The sequence below is a fragment of the Eubalaena glacialis genome, chromosome 4, assembly GCF_028564815.1.
Source record: "Eubalaena glacialis isolate mEubGla1 chromosome 4, mEubGla1.1.hap2.+ XY, whole genome shotgun sequence".
Lineage (NCBI taxonomy): Eukaryota > Metazoa > Chordata > Mammalia > Artiodactyla > Balaenidae > Eubalaena > Eubalaena glacialis.
In genome coordinates, this window is record NC_083719.1 from 103339481 (window position 1) to 103358376 (window position 18896).

At 40.7% G+C, this 18896-nt stretch overlaps 1 long non-coding RNA gene and 1 pseudogene across 2 annotated transcripts in view; one reads left to right on the forward strand and one right to left on the reverse strand.

Moving 5' to 3' along the window:
• Positions 1-18896, reverse strand: part of LOC133089898 (uncharacterized) — a 704715-nt gene that overhangs the window by 323696 nt on the left and 362123 nt on the right. Inside the window, exon 5 of one of the 2 annotated variants that reach the window (XR_009700763.1) lies at positions 11684-12320. The exons of the other annotated variant lie outside the window; for it this stretch is intronic. This is a non-coding gene — a long non-coding RNA (uncharacterized LOC133089898). Of the gene's footprint in view, positions 1-11683; positions 12321-18896 lie in introns of those variants that run through there. 2 annotated transcript variants of the gene reach the window in all.
• Positions 1377-4771, forward strand: LOC133089524 (regulator of nonsense transcripts 1-like; annotated as a pseudogene).

The following is an 18896-nucleotide window of genomic DNA, read 5'->3' on the forward strand; positions in this document are numbered from 1 at the left end:
CAAACTGAACTTATTTGTGTTTTTAGATATTATAAAATATATCCTGTAAACAACATGTAGATAGGTCTTGCTTTTTATCCAGTCTTGTAATTTACTTCTCTCTAATGGAGCATTTAGTCCATTTACATTTAAAGGAATTATGGTTTTGTTCAGATCAGTTTAATTCTACTACCTTGGTATTTGTTTTCTATTTGTCCCATCTGTTATGTGTGCTATTGTTCATTTATTTCTATTGTCTTTTGTGCTTACAGAATAATTTTTATCCAATTTTATCTATTTTATTGATTTTTTTTAGCAATACTTCTTTGTGTGTGTCCACTGGTATATGTTGTAATGGTTACCCTATAGATAGTAATACACACACTTAACTTACCACAGTCTCAATTCATAAGATATTAAAGAACAATACAATAACTATATAATGGTATAATTTCACTTAATCCCCACTCAATTCCTTGTATATTAGCCATATGTTTTAATTCAACATATTCTATAAACCCCATACCCACTATTACTGTTTGTGCTTTAAACAGTCAAGTCTTTTAAAGAACTTCAGCAATATCATGAGCCTAAAACGACTAAAATTAGAGTTCAAGGGCATCAAGACAGCCAGAACCTAAGAGGCCAAGATTATAGAGAGAAGAGTTCAAAGAACTGAGCCCAACAGTCTGAGCCTTTTTTCCTCTTGAGGCACTTGCCAGTTTGTAAGTAGTATAGGCTGAGAAGCACAGAAGCGGCGCAGAAAGTAGCTGCTATGAGTTCGAGAAACTATGCAGGATTTTTGTCAGTTTCATGGTTCTGGGAAGATTTTAAAAATGGGATTAAAGAACCACCAAAAGGATGGGGTTCTGATAAAAACCCCAACTATTCAATTGGACACCAGAAGGGCTACAGTCTATGCTGAGGTTAAGCCAGAAATAGACCAGCCTTACAGACTTGAACCCAGCTGTGAATCAGCTCAGCCCGTTTGAATTAAAGTAATCCATGCCAACTCTAATTGACTGCCAGAAGCTAAAGAAATCCCCTTTAGAGAAATATAACATTTCAAGAATCCCTATAATTTTTACACATAATTTTAGTAATTCAATAAAAACTTTACCAGGTATACAAAATAAAAAATAAGGGGGGGGGGGCGGGGGGGCGGCAATAGAAACTAATGCACAGGTGATCCAGATACTGGTTTTCAGAAAAAGATTTTAAATGACTGTGAAATGGATGACAAGATAGAGAAATCAACTAGAAAACTAGAATTTATATCAAAAGAATAAAATGGAACTCCTAAAACAAAAAATAATATCAGAAACCAAGGATGCAATGGAGACCACCTCACATCCGACAGAATAGGTAAAATTAAAGCAACGTACTTACAACAGGCCATGGCGACGGCGGTTCCTGCAGTCGCTGTGAGCTGCCGGTGGCTCCGAGGGCAGCAAGCGCAGCTCTGGGCGCGTGGCTCGCGCGGTGGCAGCCCTTTGGATACTGCCCTGCTGCGCAGCGGCCTAGACCTCAGCGTGGCTGAGGGCTCTGTGCGGCGCAAACGCAGCAGCGTGAGCTTGGAGGCGTTTCCGCCCAGCCCGCACATGCGCACCTTCCTAGATGCGCAGAAAGCCACCTCCCAGGCTTCCACACGCACGGCTCGGGGTTTGAAGGCACCGAGTTCGCCTTACCCAGCCAGACACAGACGCGCCTCCCAAGGTGGCAACCCTAGAGGCCGGGTCCGTGTGGAAGCTGCAGCCGGACAGGTGGACTCCCAGGTGGGCTGACCCGTGTGCATCCTGCAGAACCAGGCGAGAATGAGAATGTGGGCAAGACCAGCCAGTTGGCCAAGTTGAACTTCAAAGAAGATGAAGACGATACTTGTTATAGGAAGGATGTCTCATACATGCCTGCAGCTACTGGGGAATACCCGATCCCGATTGCATGGTTTACTGTGATACCAGCAAGAGTGGTTCAGTAGATCATGGAAATGCTTCTGGCAGCCACATTCTAAGTCACCTCTGAGGGCAAAATGCAAAGAGATGACTCTGCGCAAGGATGGGCCCCGGGGGAGACGGTTCTGGAGTGTTATGACTATGTCAGCAGCAAGGCCTTCCTCCTTGGCTTCATTCTTACCAAAGCCACCTGGGTCATGGGGCAACTGTGCAGTCAGCCCTAAGCCACTCAGAGCAGCCTCAAGAAAATCAGCTGAGAGAGTTCACAGTGGAAACCCCGGATCCAGGACCACTACTTCCTGTCCTGGCTGATCACAATCCCTTCTGAGCAGGAACAGCTGTGGGCTCAGAGATCACCACGGAGTAGATGAGCCAGCTGGAATAGCTCGGCAAGGAAAATCCTTCCACCACCTTGGAGGACCTGGAGAAGCCAGGGGTGGAGGCGGGGCCGCAGCATATCATCCCCAGGTAGGAGGACTTGTACCAGTACCAGAACATATTTGGCCCTCTGGTCAAGCTGGAGACCAACTACTCTAAGAAACTGAAAGAGTCCCAGAGTCAAGGTAACATCACTGTCAGGTGGGACCTGGGCCTTAACAAGAAGAGAATTGCCTACTTCACTTTGCCCAAGACTGACTTTGATAATCAGGCTTTAGTAATAATTTGGTTAGGAGACATGCAGCTCATGCAGGGGAACAAGATTTGCCTGTGGTACAAAGGGGACCTGGTGCCCCTGTGGAAAGGGATCGGCCACGTCATCAAGGCTCCTGATAATTATGGCAATGAGATCGCCATTGAGCTGCAGAGTAGTTGTGGGCGCACCTTGGAGGTAACTCATAACTTCCAGGTGGATTTCATGTGGAAGTCAGCCTCATTAGACAGAATGCAGAGTGTTGAAAACATCTGCTGTGGAGGAGAGCTCCTTGTTGGGCTACATCTACCATAAACTGCTAGGCGTGATCAGAAAGTGCCAGCTGCCCAAGTACTTCACAGCACAAGAGTTCCAAGACCTCCACCACTCTCAGGTTGACTTTCTGAGGATGGTGCTACAGAGACCTCTGAGCCAGATCCAGGGACCACTAGGCACAGGGAAGATGTGACCTCAGCCACCATCATCTACCATCTGGCTTAGTGGGCCTGTGCTAGTCTGTGCCCCAACTAACATAGCCAGGGATTAGCTGACCAAGAAGATCCACTGACCAGGCTGAAAGTCATGCAGCTCTGCGCCAGTGTCCTCGGCTCCCCATTGCACGTCCTGGCCCTGCACAAGCAGATCAGGAACACAGGTAGCATGCCAGAGCTCCAGAAGCTGCAGTTGCTGAAGGACAAGACCTGGGAGCTGTCATCTGCAGACCAGAAGTGGTACTTGGCCCTGAAGCAGGCTCCTGAGAGGGAGCTGCTCATGAACACAGATGTCATCTGCTGTACATGCGGGTGACCGAAGCTTGCCAAGATGCAGTTTCACGGGGACCCAGGCCACTGAGCCCTGGAGTGCATGGTCCCTGTGTCCTCAGAGCCAAGCAGCTGATCCTTGTGGATGACCACTGCCAGCTGGGCCTCATGGTGATATGCAAGAAGGCAGCCAAGGCTGGGCTGTCCCAGTCACTCCTTGAGTACCTGGTGGTGCTGGGCACCTTTCCCATCTGCGTCATCCGCCTCCAGGTCCAGGATCAGAGGTACCCTGCACTCAGCGCCTTCCTGTCCAACATCTTCTGCAAGGACCCTTGTCAGAACAGCAGCAGGTCATGTGAAGATGCTCTGTGTGACCCAGGGCCATGAGGAGATCATCAGGTCAGGTACCTCCTACCTAACAGGCCAGAAGCTGCAAACATAGAAAAGATCACCACAAAGCTAATGAAGACAGCTGCCAAGCTGGACCAGATTGCCATCATCATGTCCGTCATCATGTCCTATGAGGGGCAACGCTCCTACCAGCGCAGTACGTGCAGCTCAGTAACTCCCTGCACACCAAGCCCTACCAAGAGGTGGAGAATGGCAGCGTGGATGTCTTTCAGGGGCTCAAGAACAATTTTATCATCTTCTGCATGTGGGCAAGTAAGCACCAAAGCATTGGATTTTTAAACAACCCCAGGCACTTAACGTGGCCCTGACCACAGCACATTATGGGCAACCCAAGGGCCCTGTCCAAGCAGCTGCTCTGGAACCACCTGCTGAAGTACAGCCACCTGCTGAGGGCGGGGGCACTGAACAATCTGCAAGAGAGCCTCATGCAGTTCAGCAAGCCCAGGAAGCTAGTCATCACCATCAACCTTGGAGCCCGCTTCATGACAACATCCATGTATGACCCCGGAAAGCCATTATCCCAGGATCAGTCTATGATCAGAGCAGCCAGGGCCAGCCTTTGAACATGTGCTTCCAGACCTATGACCAGATCAGCATGATCAGTGCCTACCCCAGCCTCATGACCTCCATGAACAGTCCCCATTGCCTCCAACCTGGTCATGCCACCCATGCTGCCACCGGGGTATTTTGGACAAGCTAACAGGCCATCCACAGGTGGGGCACCCCAAAAGGCAAGACTGGTCATGGGGGATTCTAGAAGAACAGCTTTGGGCCTCCGGGGAAGCCAGAGGAATCTCCTCAACAGCCAGGCCAGCCGGGCATGTGCCGTCAAAGCTGTCTCACAGGGTGCCCTGAGGACAGGCTGCATCTCCATCAGCCAGCCCTTCCAGGTGAGCCAGGCCCACCTCTCCCAGCCCAAGCTGTCGCAGGACAGTTATCTTGGCAGCGTGGCGCTGTCACAAGACTCCATATACTCCATGTACCAGGGGCAGCAAGCATACCAGCCCAGCAGGGTGATGGGGCTGCCCCAGTACTAGAAGGTGGCCTCCTCCACTAGCATCTTATTCTGGGTTAAAAAAGTAAAAATAAATGGATACCTGTTTTCCACTGCTAAAACTGAAGCATCATTTTGAGCAGCATGAGAGGGAGAGGAACACCCAAGGGAGAGAGGAGCCTAAGTCAGAGCAAGTGCCCAATGCCGGTGCTTGGTGAGGAGGAGAAGGAGGAGGGGGAGTGAGAGGTGGGGTCCACCACGGAAGACCATCCACCATCAAGCCTCGCCACCCCTGCTGCCAACAAGGGCCAGCGCCCACCATGTCCACACCTGGGTCTGCCACCAGGGCAGAGCGAGGAAGACCCTCATCTCAGAGGAGCCCTTTTCCCTGTTCTGTTCTTTTTCTCTTTTATTTAAAGGGGAACTGCATTTTAGCAGGAAAAAAACTTCGCACTCTGTGCCCAGTCAGGGCTCCGTGCAGTTGACCGCTGTGCTAGGCTGAGCCCCATCGAGGTGTGCTGTCCACACCAGCTCTGAAACTGCAGAGGGCATGCTGCCTGTGTCCTAAGAGGGTTTTCCTGTAAAGAAATACATGTTTGGAAGGTTTCTGGTTGCTTTTTAAAGATTCTTTCAAAGAAGTACTGAAATAAAGACTTTCCTGAGTTTGTCTCCCAAATCTGAGTGGTGGACCTGGGTGATGTGAGTAGCTTCCAGAAACAAAGTTTAAACAAACCAATACAACTAGAGACTAGGATCAACACCTGTGATGCAATTGCAAGAAGGGTTTTTGTTTGAAGTTTTAGCTTCCAGCAGCTTCTCCCTGTAGGTGAGGGAGCAGCGTTCAGGAACAGGAGGCTCCTTTCTCCACTGGACTCTGAGAAGGAAAGCATTTCCCTCTAAGGCTGGATTTGCCCCTCACTCCCTGTGGAAATTTGGACACAGAGACAGACACACAGAGGAAAAATGATATGAAGATACACAGAAAAACAACAGCCATGTGACTGTAGTGATGAAGCTACAAGCCAAGGAATGCCAAAGGTGGCTGGCAAACATCAAAAGCCAGAAGCAAAGAAGGATTCTCCCCCAGAGCCATCAGAGAAAGCATGGCTCTGCCAGTGCCTTGATTTCAGACTTCTAGTCTCCAGAACTGTGACACAATAAATTGCTGTTGTCTTAAGCCACTCAACTTCTGATACTTTTTTACAGTCACCCTAGGAAATCAATACAACTACTAGTATAGTTAACAACATGGATGAATTCTCAAAAGCATTATATTATGTAAAAAAATCTTACATAAAAGATACTTACTGTATGATTCACTTTATATGAAGTTCTAGAACAGGCAAACTAACCTATGGTGGAAAAAAATCAGAACAGTGATTGCTTATGGGTGAGGACGTTGGGACTGGCTGGGAAGAGGCATGAAGAAACTTTCTAGGGGGATGACTACGTTCTACATCTTGGTAGAGGATTAGGTACAGCAGTGTTTGCATTTATCAAAACTCAGCAAATGAATATCTAAGATTTGTGTATTTCATTGTATATAAATTCTACCTCAAAATAAAAACTACTATAAACAAATACTGAACTCTAGCTAATGGTATGCATGCTGCGGTGTTTAGAAGGAAGTGTAGTGAGGTCTGCGTTTTAATTTGAAATGCATTAAAGAGTAAGATGGATTGATGACTGTATAGTTAGATGGTTAGGTAGATATGTGATAATGCAAGTATAATATAATATTAATGGCAGAATCTAGTTGGTGGACATATGGCTGTTCAATGTAAAATTCTTTCAACTTTTCTGTGTACTTGAATATTTTTATAATAAAATGTTACAGAAAAAAGAATGTAATAAAGGAGTTAACCAGAAAATTAGACATAGAAGTTTAATCAGGCTGCAGCACAGAATTTTAAAAAGAATGGAAAATACACAAAGGAGCATAAGTGATACCAGTCTCAGGGATAAAGACTAACATAGGTATAATTGGAGTTGTAGAAGCAAAGAAGAAAAAGAATTGGCTAGATGCTATTTTTTAAAAGATCGTTTTTGAGAATTTTTCAAAGTAGATGCAAGACTTGAAGCCACATATTCGGTTAATAAAATGAATTGCGAGCATTTCTTTTGAATACAAAGAAAAACAAAATGAGGTATATCTAGTTAAACTGTTGAAAAACAAAGACAAAAACCCCTTAATAGCATTCAGAAGTGCAACAATAAGACAGAGAACTGACTTCTCAATGGAATGGAATCTTTAAAGTGAGGCACGTGAATAGAGCTGGCATTTATTAGGCTTCTATTATAAGTCAGGCTCTGGGCTAAACCCTTTACAAACATTGTACCATTTAATCCTCACACGCTCCCAATGAGGTAGAATTAAGAACCCCATTTTAATAAAAAGACATTGAGGGTTGGAAAAGTTAATTACTTGTGTAAAGTCAGATGGCTAACCAGTGGCAAAGATTCCAATTTAATTGTGACAGACTGTAAACATATTCATCTTAAGCATTGTGCTTCCTCCCGTATTGTAAGTGTTCTGCTTTTTTCCTCCACTTCTGTGCATCTGCCAAGGCTCTTGATCTCAGCATTCCCTGATTTGGTAATCCCCCTGCCAAGTCTTGTAATGGTTATGAAAATATGCTTGGGGTTAATATTGAAAATGGAGAGAGAGAGAGAAACTGAATGTGGTGGAACACTAGTATCTAGTATCGGATAACAAGGATACAGATCACATTATTGTATGATACTGGAGCACTGACTGTAGAGAGAATACATTTAATTGGCACCTTTTCTTTGAATGCAGTATATCTAGTCTCCATTTTGACACTCTAGTAGATGACTGAAATGTTACCTTGTGTCTTGTTAGCACCGTATTGTAAAGTGTATATTATTATAGAAAATTGACAAGGTGATGAGCTGTCACTTTAGCTAAGAGAATATCCTATTTTTAATGAATATTATTTCATAAGGAAATGTGCTGATGACAGCTTATTTCAGTGGAAACTGTTGATGCATAACCTTTTTGCTAGACAACATTATATCAGTAGTGACTATACCTAAAAAATTATGCTAGATGCTAGAGATGTGTTTGCAAGAATAATTTTTAAGAAATGAGTACATAAGAGTAAGCAAAAGTATTTTTGAAATATTGTGTTAGCATATATTTATTATAGGAGATTTTGTGGGGGTATATTTCTTATGACAAACTAGTAATTTATATCCCAATAATATTTTGTTTTTATATATTTTTTCTTTACATCTGTGATAAGATGTAAGAACACGTCTTCAGAATAAATTTACATGTGTAGATGAATGCACAAATGTATGTATGTATATGCTGATATGCATATAGATAAAAAATTCCAAAGTTTGTATTATATGTCATATAAATTACATCCAATCTGGCATGGAAGCACAGATCCTCCACTGATTACTAGAACTAGGAGAGCTAAATTCAAGTCCTGGTTCTATCACTTTTATTTTGTAATCTTGGGAAAGTCCTTTAATCTCTTATTTAAGATGAGTTTACTTCTCAATTAAAAATGGAGAAAATAATATTTGACCTACATACTTCACAGGGTGGTCAGGAGGCTTTTAATTTATTTATTATTTATGGCTGTGTTGGGTCTTTGTTTCTGTGCAAGGGCTTTCTCTAGTTGTGGCAAGTGGGGGCCACTCTTCATCGCGGTGCGCGGGCCTCTCACTATCGCGGCCTCTCTTGTTGCAGAGCACAGGCTCCAGACGCGCACGCTCAGTAGTTGTGGCTCACGGGCCTAGTTGCTCCGCGGCATGTGGGATCTTCCCAGACCAGGGCTCGAACCCGTGTCCCCTGCATTGGCAGGCAGATTCTCAACCACTGCACCACCAGGGAAGCCCCCAGGAGGCTTTTAAAAGAGATAATGTGTATGAAAGAAACATGATATTGCAAAAAGATATTATATTTAATAATATATATAATTATATATTATCACATATTAAATATAATTGTGTATATAAATACAAGTATCATTATATGACCTGAATTATTCTAGGAGTTACCAACTTATGGCTTCAAATAAGGTCATGTTAACAATAATAATTAAATTTCTCTACTCCATTGCTCACAACCTAATGAAGCCACCTCAAAATATGAGCCAGCTTGTTCTAGGAGAGCGAGGGGGAGTGGAGTTTTAGGAACTCATAGGGCATCTGCTCAGGTTCCACGCTCTCTCACTCACTAACACTTTCAAGAAACCAGCAGAAGTGCTCTTGCTGACGCTTCACAGCCCACCCGCTCACGGCAAGAACATCTGCATCTGGGCACCATCCTCTAGGACCCACAAAGTGGTCAGTGTCCAAAGAGCCAGAGTGGGGCTGTGTTCCTGCTCTGCACACAAAGAGAGAGAATGCCTGTCACACTGGCACAATTTCCAAGTCCCTCTTTGTTACACGGGCAGCAAGCTGTATTTCTAAGTGCCCTGTGTCTCTTCCTGCAGGACCCTGTCAGGAGTCCAGGCTTACAGCCCAAAGTCTGAAGCAGGCAATGCTGTTTTTCCCATTCTTTCCAGCCGGTCCCTTTGTTTTCCCCCTATATATGCAAACACTTGTCTCATTTTCCTCTAACCAAAAAGTATTTTTAAAATGGCATCCTATCTGGCATATTTCACGTTTCCCACACTTGCCTAGAAATGTCTGAAATCCAGTTGGGAGCACTTAATGTTCTAGCTACTCACTGCTGTGTGACACACTGCTCCAAAATTTAGTGACCTAGAACAATATCGATGTTTTGATTTTCACTGTTCTATAGGTCGTCTGGGTGGAAGTTTTGCTGGTCTTCTGGAACTACTCAGCTGAAGTCAGCTGAGCTGACTGGGGACTAGACTCAGCAGTGGCACTGGGATGATTGGGCCCCTCTTCCCTCATAGTCTCTTGTCATTAGGCTAGAATTCCTTTAATAGCAGCAAGAGTATACCAAATGAACAAAGACAGAAGCTGCCAGGTCTCTTAAAATCCAGCTTCTCAAATACACCACACCATTTCCATAGCATTCTGTTGATCAAAGTATGTCACCAGGCCAGCCCAGATTCAAGGGAAAATGGTCTGCACTTCTTCATGGAAGAGGCATGCAAATAGTGAGATGATAAGAATTGTTGGAGAGTCATCTTTGAAGACAAACAACTACCATTCAGTCTCTGGCTACAACAGTGCAGATCCCTTGCACATGCAAAATACACCATCCCCCTCCCAATACCCCAAAAGTCTTATTCAATTACACTATTAGGTCTAAGTCCAGGATTTCATCATTAAACATGGTCCAGGTGGGGACAAGTTTCCACAGGTTCAGAGACTCGGATGCAGTTGCTCAAGTGTGGCTCTTCTTGATTTGTGAACTAAAATGACAAGTTATCTGCCCTCCCCACCTCACCTTCACACATACATGCAAAATGCAATAGTGAGAGAGGGATACGATAACTATAATAGACACTCCTGTTCAAGAAAGAGGAAATGGAAGGTGTGTAGAGCCACTGATCCATAGCAATTCTGAAATCTGGTCGGGTACATAGTTTCAGGGCTGCTACTCTGGAAACAGAGAATGCTCTTTGATTAGGGACCAGCTCTGCCCCCTGGGAATAATTTCCTGATTCACTGTTCTCTTAGCTCTTGTCTTGTGCACTGGAGTCTTGGCTCTGCCCTCTGAGTCATTACTTGCTCTCAACAGAAATAGAGAAATAGCCACCATTTCACAATTAGTGTACCATTCTGTTTCCTAACAATGCACTCTTTGTGCCAACAGCTGACCAGGACTTATTAAAAGTTCAAAATGAAGTGTGTGACCTTTCCATTTGTGTAAATATGTTCAACTATGTATGTGGAAATGCTTAAGTCATTTGTATAAATTCATCAGTATAATTATATAATGAATACATGAATAATCTATACAGTTTTTGTACTAAATTAAGCTGTCTTCCAATGTAATAAGCTGTGAAAGAATATTTCTTGTGACCTAAGAAATGCTATATTATTTTATGTCTCTTAAATCTGTTCTTTTACTTAGTTCTAGAAAGGGAAGGAGTATATGGCTTTATCCAGAGGCAAAAGAGGAGCTAGGTAGCGTCACTGACTTCCAGAATGGTGTCAAAAGAAAGAAAGAGAGGAAGGAAGGAAGGAAGGAAGGAAGAAAGAAAGAAAAAAAAAGAAAGAAAGGAAAGGAGAAAGAAAGAAAGAAAGACTTGCCCAAATTCTCTCTCTCTTGGATATTTGCAATAGGGAGGAGTGAAATGTTCCAATTGGACATGGCCTTGGACTCTTTGGGAATAATACAATACTAACAATACTTCAGTTCCTGGGCTCTCTACCTAATACTTCTTGGAAGCTCTCTCATGAAAGTTTTCAGTGGGAAATCCAGAATCTGAGAAATTCTCAGAGTTTAGATACCTAAGATATTGCTATGTATCCTTGTAGTGGATCTGCATTAACTGCATTTAATGCTAAATATGGTTCCAGTATTTTCCCTCCAGTTATTTTTTAGACAGTTTTTTCTTAAGTAAATTGAGGTCATTATCAGATGCAACACTTTAATATAAGTATGACAAAGATTGAGTTCTTCTTCTATTATAGGTCTTCTTTTACATTTTTGAAACCCCTCCCCACCCCCCAGTTTCCTCAGGAATTCCAGTTGTGCATTTATTGGCTTTTCTTTATCTGTCTTCTGTGTATTATTTTTCTAATTATTAATCTTTATTCTTTGACATTTTATTTTGCTGTGCTTTTCGATCCCTTCCTATATGTCTATGATTGTGTTTGTAATATATCCATTTCACATTTTGTTACTTCCCTGTTATTGTTTTTTCCCTGTGATTGTGTTATATGTTCCTTTCATTTTTTTCCAGCTCCCCTTCCACCTCTTCCTTCTGAATAGGATACTCGGAATCTTTTTTTTTTTAATTTTATTTATTTATTTAGTTATTTATGGCTGTGTTGGGTCTTCGTTTCTGTGCGAGGGCTTTCTCTAGTTGCGGCAAGTGGGGGCCACTCTTCATCGCGGTGCGCAGGCCTCTCACTATTGCGGCCTCTCTTGTTGTGGAGCACAGGCTCCAGACGTGCAGGCTCAGTAGTTGTGGCTCACGGGCCTAGTTGCTCCGCGGCATGTGGGATCTTCCCGGCCCAGGGCTCGAACCCGTGTCCCCTGCATTGGCAGGCAGATTCTCAACCACTGCGCCACCAGGGAAGCCCTGAATCTATTTTTTAACAATTGTTTCCAAAAGTTTATCTTTTAATGCCTGATATAACAATAAAGAAATCTTTGACTTTCTGCCATAATTTTTCTTCTGATGTGCAGTTTCATTTGTCATTTTTTGTTGTATTTCTTGCCTCCTCTTTTTCTGCTAATATTGCTGACTGTTTCCTTTTTATTATTACTCATCTTTTAATGGGGGCCTTTTCCTCTGGGTGAGCCACTTGTTGTGGAACAGAACAGTAAGGTGCTGGGAAAGTGGGCTGGGCTATGTGGAATGCCAATTTAGATATGTTGTCCCAATGTTGCTGGTCAGCAAGTCTGTCGCACACTCTATCATGAGGGTACACTTCGCCAGGGCTCTGGTTATCCTGGTTTCTCCCTGTGGGGTGAAAGGCAAAGCCTCAGTTGTGACATATACAAGTGTTTTGTGTGATCATTTGGTATTTATTTCTTTCTCTTTAGCCATTATTATCAGCAGCTGCAAAGCTGATGTACACACACTACTCCACCCTTCCTGAAAAGAGAAATGGGTGAGAGAATGAACAACTTCTCATCCAAGCCAGATACCCCCACTCCATACTGCTGGGCCAAATGTGACTGGGAATGTTCCTGCTAACAAACTTGGTCCACAGCTGCAATCCCAAATAAGGGATTGTTGCTTGAGTGTCTCAGGGCCATGCCACTTACTTCTGGATTATTCTATATACTGCCCCAAATCTGTAATGCTATGCGATCTCCCTTAATATCCTCTCTTGATTTGATAGAAATAGCACATTCAGCAGCTGTTCTGCATAGTTTGAGGTAGGAATTGAGGCAATATTTTAATTTTTGTTGAAGTTAAATTACAGAGTTTCCTCTGTGTTTTTCATCCTTCTTTTTTTTTTTTTTTAATTGTTTTCATGCAGGAAAATGAAGCTGAAAATTTTTTACATTCTTTTTTTCTGAATTTCCACTCTGAATGCCATAGAGTTGACCCTTGAACAACATGGGGATTAGGGTGTCAACCCCATGTGGTCAAGAATCCGTGTATAACTTTACACTTGGCCCTTCTATCCATGGTTCTGCATCCACAAATCCACCAACCATAGATCTTGTAGTACTGTAGTACTAGAAATCCACATGTAAGTGGACCATGTAGTTCAAGGGTCAGCTGTAGTTTAGAAATAATGTGATTTGCAGCAAGGTCTTTTTTCACCCACTTCCTAGGGTAATGGACATAAAAACAAAAATAAACAAATGGGACCTAATGCAACTTAAAAGCTTTTGCACAGCAAAGGAAACTATAAATAAGATGAAAAGACAACCCTCAGAATGGGAGAAAATATTTACAAATGAATCAACGGACAAAGGATTAATCTCCAAAATATATAAACAGCTCATGCAGCTCAATATTAAAAAAACAAACAATCCAATCCAAAAATGGGCAGAAGACCTAAATAGACATTTCTCCAAAGAAGACATACAGATGGCCAAGAGGCACATGAAAAGCTGCTCAACATCACTAATTATTAGAGAAATGCAAACCCAAACTGCAATGAGGTATCACCTCACACCAGTTAGAATGGGCATCATCAGAAAATCTACAAACAACAAATGCTGGAGACAGTGTGGAGAAAAGGGAACCCTCTTGCACTGTTGGTGGGAATGTAAATTGATACAGCCACTATGGAGAACAGTATGGAGGTTCCTTAAAAATCTAAAAATAGAATTACCATATGGCCCAGCAATCCCACTACTGAGCATATACCCAGAGAAAACCATAATTCAAAAAGACACATGCACCCCAATGTTCCTTGCAGCACTATTTACAATAGCCAGGTCATGGAAGCAACCTAAATGCCCATCAACAAATGAATGGATAAGGAAGATGTGGTACATATATACAATGGAATATTACTCATCCATAAAAAGGAAGGAAAATGGGTCATTTGTAGAGACATGGATGGACCTAGAGACTGTCATACAGAGTAAAGTAAGTCAGAAAGAGAAAAACAAATATCGTATATTAACGCATATATGTGGAATCTAGAAAAATGGTACAGATGAACCGGTCTGCAAGGCAGAAATAGAGACACAGATGTAGAGAACAAACGTATGGACACCAAGGGGGGAAAGCGGGGGTTGGGGGGGTGGTGGTGGGATGAATTGGGAGATTGGGATTGACATATATACACCAATATGTATAAAATAGATAACTAATAAGAACCTGCTGTATAAAAAAATAAAATAAAATTCAAAAAAAAAAAAAGAATGTGATTTGTAAAGACCAACAAAATTACAAAGTCTCACTCAGATCATATATTTAAAAATAAAAGAGATGGCTTGCCCTTCATTCATGGTAACTGATATCCTTCAAGTTGGAATAAACTTTAAAAACACTACACAACTTGCATTTCCTTAAATTAAGGGTGACTTCTTTGGCCAGTATCTTGAGGCAAGTAACAGGAATAATATGTGAAAATGCTGTATTCCACAATTCAGTGCAAAAAAATGTGAAACTTCTTTAAAAGTTACTGCAGGCAACTATAATTTTTCTTCCATCACTCTCCCTCTCTCTTTTTTCACTCCTTTCTTCCTTTCTTCTTCCTTTTTTCTTCCAAAGTATTGATCTGATTTAATTCAATGATTCATATCAGCCTCCTAAAAAATTACTCAAACCCCTGCTTGAGCTTTCTACCCTCCCCACCTTGGTTCAAACTCTTACTCTCTTTGCAGAATGTCTATTTCTTCTTCTCTGCTCTGCCAAACTTGCCATGTCTTTCAAAAGCATTTTAAGGGACTTCCCTGGTGGTCCAGTGGTTAAGACTTCATCTTCCAATGCAGGGAGTGGGGGTTTGATCCCTGGCTGGGGAGCTAAGATCCCACGTGCCTTTTGGCCAAAATACCAACACATAAAACAGAAACAATACTGTAACAAATTCAATAAAGACTTTAAAAATGGTCCACATCCAAAAAAAAAAAAAAAAAAAATCTTTAAAAAATAAAAAGCAGTTTAAGTTCTACTGTTTAGTGAAACTTTTCTAAATCATGCTGGGTTCTCATGTGAAAGTATAAAAAATACTTTCTTACAACTCCTATGCCAGTCAATAGATTGTCTTGTGACCTCAAATCTGTGTGGTTATTTGCTCCTATATGGTTATTTAACCCCACACCTAGATTTTTAAGCTCCTTGAGGTCAGGGACCAGGAATATATTTCAATTTCCTGGACTCTGGTACAGTGATTTGCGCAAATATGCTTAACAAATTTTGGCTGATTGTGTGTAATAGGAACCAAAATGAGATATGCAGAAGGTGAAAAGCTTTTCAAACTTTATATAAAAATGATGAAAAAAATGTGATTTACTTATATTAAACATGAAAAATATGGACTCAAAGGAATATTTGAGAACTTTTAAATATTTGTCAGCCCTGACATGTTTTAATCACAGTAAACACAAAATTTCTCCGGCACACAGTTATCCATTATGAAGTTATTGGATGAAAGTGAAAAACCAGAAGATTTTCCGAAACATGTAAAAAAACCAGCAAACAAAAAAAACTGGTGTCTCTGAGGACACCAGTTTCACTAGCCAAAATTTCTCTATTCAATTTCTCCAAAATAGGAGTAACTTTATTTTCTTCCTAATTAAAGCAGAAGTAAATCTAATTTAAGTTTTTGGTTTCAATCATCACCAATAAAAAGACATAATTAGCTTTTCGCGATCTTGGCCTTGACTGAGAGATGAAAACTAACTGGAAAAGAATTATCTCAGAAAGAGTAATATAGAAATTATTTATTTCGGGGTGAGGGCAAGGGGAGGTACATAACTATAACACGTGGAAATGTATGAAAGATAAAATAACAGTTCAATGTTTCTACCTTCTGAGACAAATATTTAAATAAAAGTATATTTTCCATTCAAAAGAGAGAGAGATGTGAAAATAATGAATAGGTATATCTATACTTATAATACATTACGCATCTGTTATAGAAATGTATTTGTTAACATGGAAAGATATTCATCATATATTGTTAATGCTTTAAAAAGCAATTAAAGGGCTTCCCTGGTGGCGCAGTGGTTGAGAGTCTGCCCGCCAATGCGGGGGACACGGGTTCAAGCCCTGGTCTGGGAAGATCCCACATGCCGCGGAGCGACTGGGCCCGTGAGCCACAACTACTGAGCCTGCGCGTCTGGAGCCTGTGCTCCGCAACAAGAGAGGCCGCGATAGTGAGAGGCCCGCGCACCGCGATGAAGAGTGGCCCCCACTTGCCACAACTGGAGAAAGCCCTCGCACAGAAACGAAGACCCAACACAGCCAAAAATAAATAAATAAATAAATAAATAAATAAATAAATAAATAAATAAATAAATAAATAAATAAATAAATAAAATAAAAATAATGCATACTGTGTAGCACTATGTAGGTAAAATAATACATATTCGTTTAAGTCTAGAAGGAGAGGGTAGTGGATGCTGTAGGTGCCTCTTCTATATCCGTCACTTTTACTGGGTCAGTGCATCCACACCAAGCTGCTTTGAGCACAGCCTGCTGACAGCTCACCACTGCCTCCTTCCTCTGAAGAGCTGTCCTTCACCAAATAGGAACTGCCTTGCTTGAGCCTCTGGGGGCATCCCACTATCAATGACTGAAGTACACAGAATACAACTGCTTGGGCCCGTTGTCTCAAGTGGTAACCGACACTGGGGTGCAGTCCATGACTTCCTCAGCTCCTCCCCCCACCTTATCCCACTCCTTCCCTTGCCCTGAGAGCCCTCTATTAAACCTGTGCACATGATTCCCTTGTGCACATGATTGCAGGCTTGGCTTCTAGGGAAACTCAGAAGGACGTGAAATGTTAAAACTAATTCTACAGGTGCTGAGATTAAATATCATTTTTAGTTTATTTGTCCTGCTTTTCTCTAATGAAAATATATTGTTTGTATATATAGTTAAAAAAAGTATAGAGAGTTTCAAAATACTAAGGTTTCTAAATTGTTATTTATATGCTCTTGTTTGGTAGAACCAGGGAAGCTAATCTTAAAAATATAGACAAAAGAAAGTTTAAAGGAAACATTTAACATATTTTGTTTTAATAAAATGTGTTTATTTAAATAACACTAAAATTATTTTGAATCCTTCAGGAAAAGAATTTTGAATACTTGTGAATTTCTAAATTATTAATAATAAATTATTTTCTGACACTAATTTAGGTCTTTTATTAGAACCAACTTTAGGATTTTATACTAGATGAAATATAAATATTAACTGGAATATTATTGACCCTTTTCACCTTCCTTTCTATAACTGCTTAAATAAGTATATATTAACGTCTAGATAGACTTGAAAGGCATACTATAACATAAAGCAGGAAGGATTTCATTTTCTTTGGCATTTTTCTGTTTAGTCATATCTAAATCACACAAGTTTGAGCAAAGACAGGTTTGAAAATTTGTGGAAGGTTTTAGCATTATCTATGTCCTACTTGAAATCATTCATATTTAATATGATATGTTTTCAATTATACATCTATCTCTGTATAGATCTAGACATAGATCTTAGATGTATAGTATTTATCCCAGACACTGTGCTAGGCATGTTACACTAGTTTTTCACTTAATCGTTGCAGTACCCCTTCAGCATTATTATTATTATTCATAATTGAGCTCAGAGATATTAACTACCTTATGGAAGGTCTCATACTACAGAGTTCTAACTTTGTACCATCCCTTTCTTACTTTACAGTGTTTAGGAATCAGATTTGCTACTTTCTCCTACAGTATATTTTATACCTTTCTCCACTATGGCTAATAACTGACCACAAAGTTTTCCCTAAATAAAATGGCAAGTTCTTATCTAAAATATCCAAAATTCAAATAATTTGTAGGAGAATGCTTAATAAAGGATAACTTATTATTTTAAGGGCATCCCTCAGAGCTATAATGATAAATGAAATTATATTACAATTCTCAATAAAGAGGAAACTATGTTCTCCAAAGCACATAAAATTAGTTCCAAAATTAAAAATTCAGAAGTTAGACTTAAATGAATGCCATCAATTAATTTTTATGAAAGAACTAGAACCATTTTGAAAAAGTTCAATTGTCTTCTAAATGAAAATTAGATAAATAACTTCATTTTATTGAGAAAAATTATTATGATCTGAGAGATAGAACTAGCAGGCTTTTTCACCTTCAATTAAAAATATCAATCCTCCAGTGGAGCCCCCCAAATCATTCATCTACAGATGAGCAGAACTCAAAGAGGATTTCACCTAGAGAGCAAAGGAGCAGTAGTTGACAGAAATGCTTCTTTTTATTTGTGATTCCATTGTCTTCAGTGAAAATGAGATTTTTTTAAAAAATGAGATTTTTAAAAAATACCCTAACAATGATTGAATAAATATTTAAGTTATTAAAAGTTCCAGGTACTGTCTTGTAAGCTGTACCCTACAATCTGAGGGAACCCTAAAACAATGAACATATTCTCCATGTACTTTAGGTTTTCCTAATTTCAGTGCAATCTTACAGCTGCTTGAAAAGTCACTGCCTGCTCAGTTCTTCATAAAGCAGATAAAGAATAAAAAGAACTCTCCCTTTATTACTGTGTTGTTGGAAAGAAATCTATAAAGACATCGTGCAGGTTCTTAATTACTCAGTATGTGAGAATCTGACCAGTAATATGGAAAGACACAAAATGGTGACCTATTTACAGTGTTCCACATTTTTTTTTTTTAACATCTTTATTGGAGCATAATTGCTTTACAGTGGTGGGTTAGTTTTTGCTTTATAACTGCTCCACATTTTTATTGTTACTATTTTTCTTTGAAGTAACTGTAAGGAAGGAAACAATATGGTATTTCTGTGTCCCTGGTCATCCTTTTCATTGACCCTGTTTTTTCACTACTAGAGAAGCATTTGTCCTTGTGTGTTGAACTAATTTAAGGAACTAGAAACATCTATGAATTCTATAGAA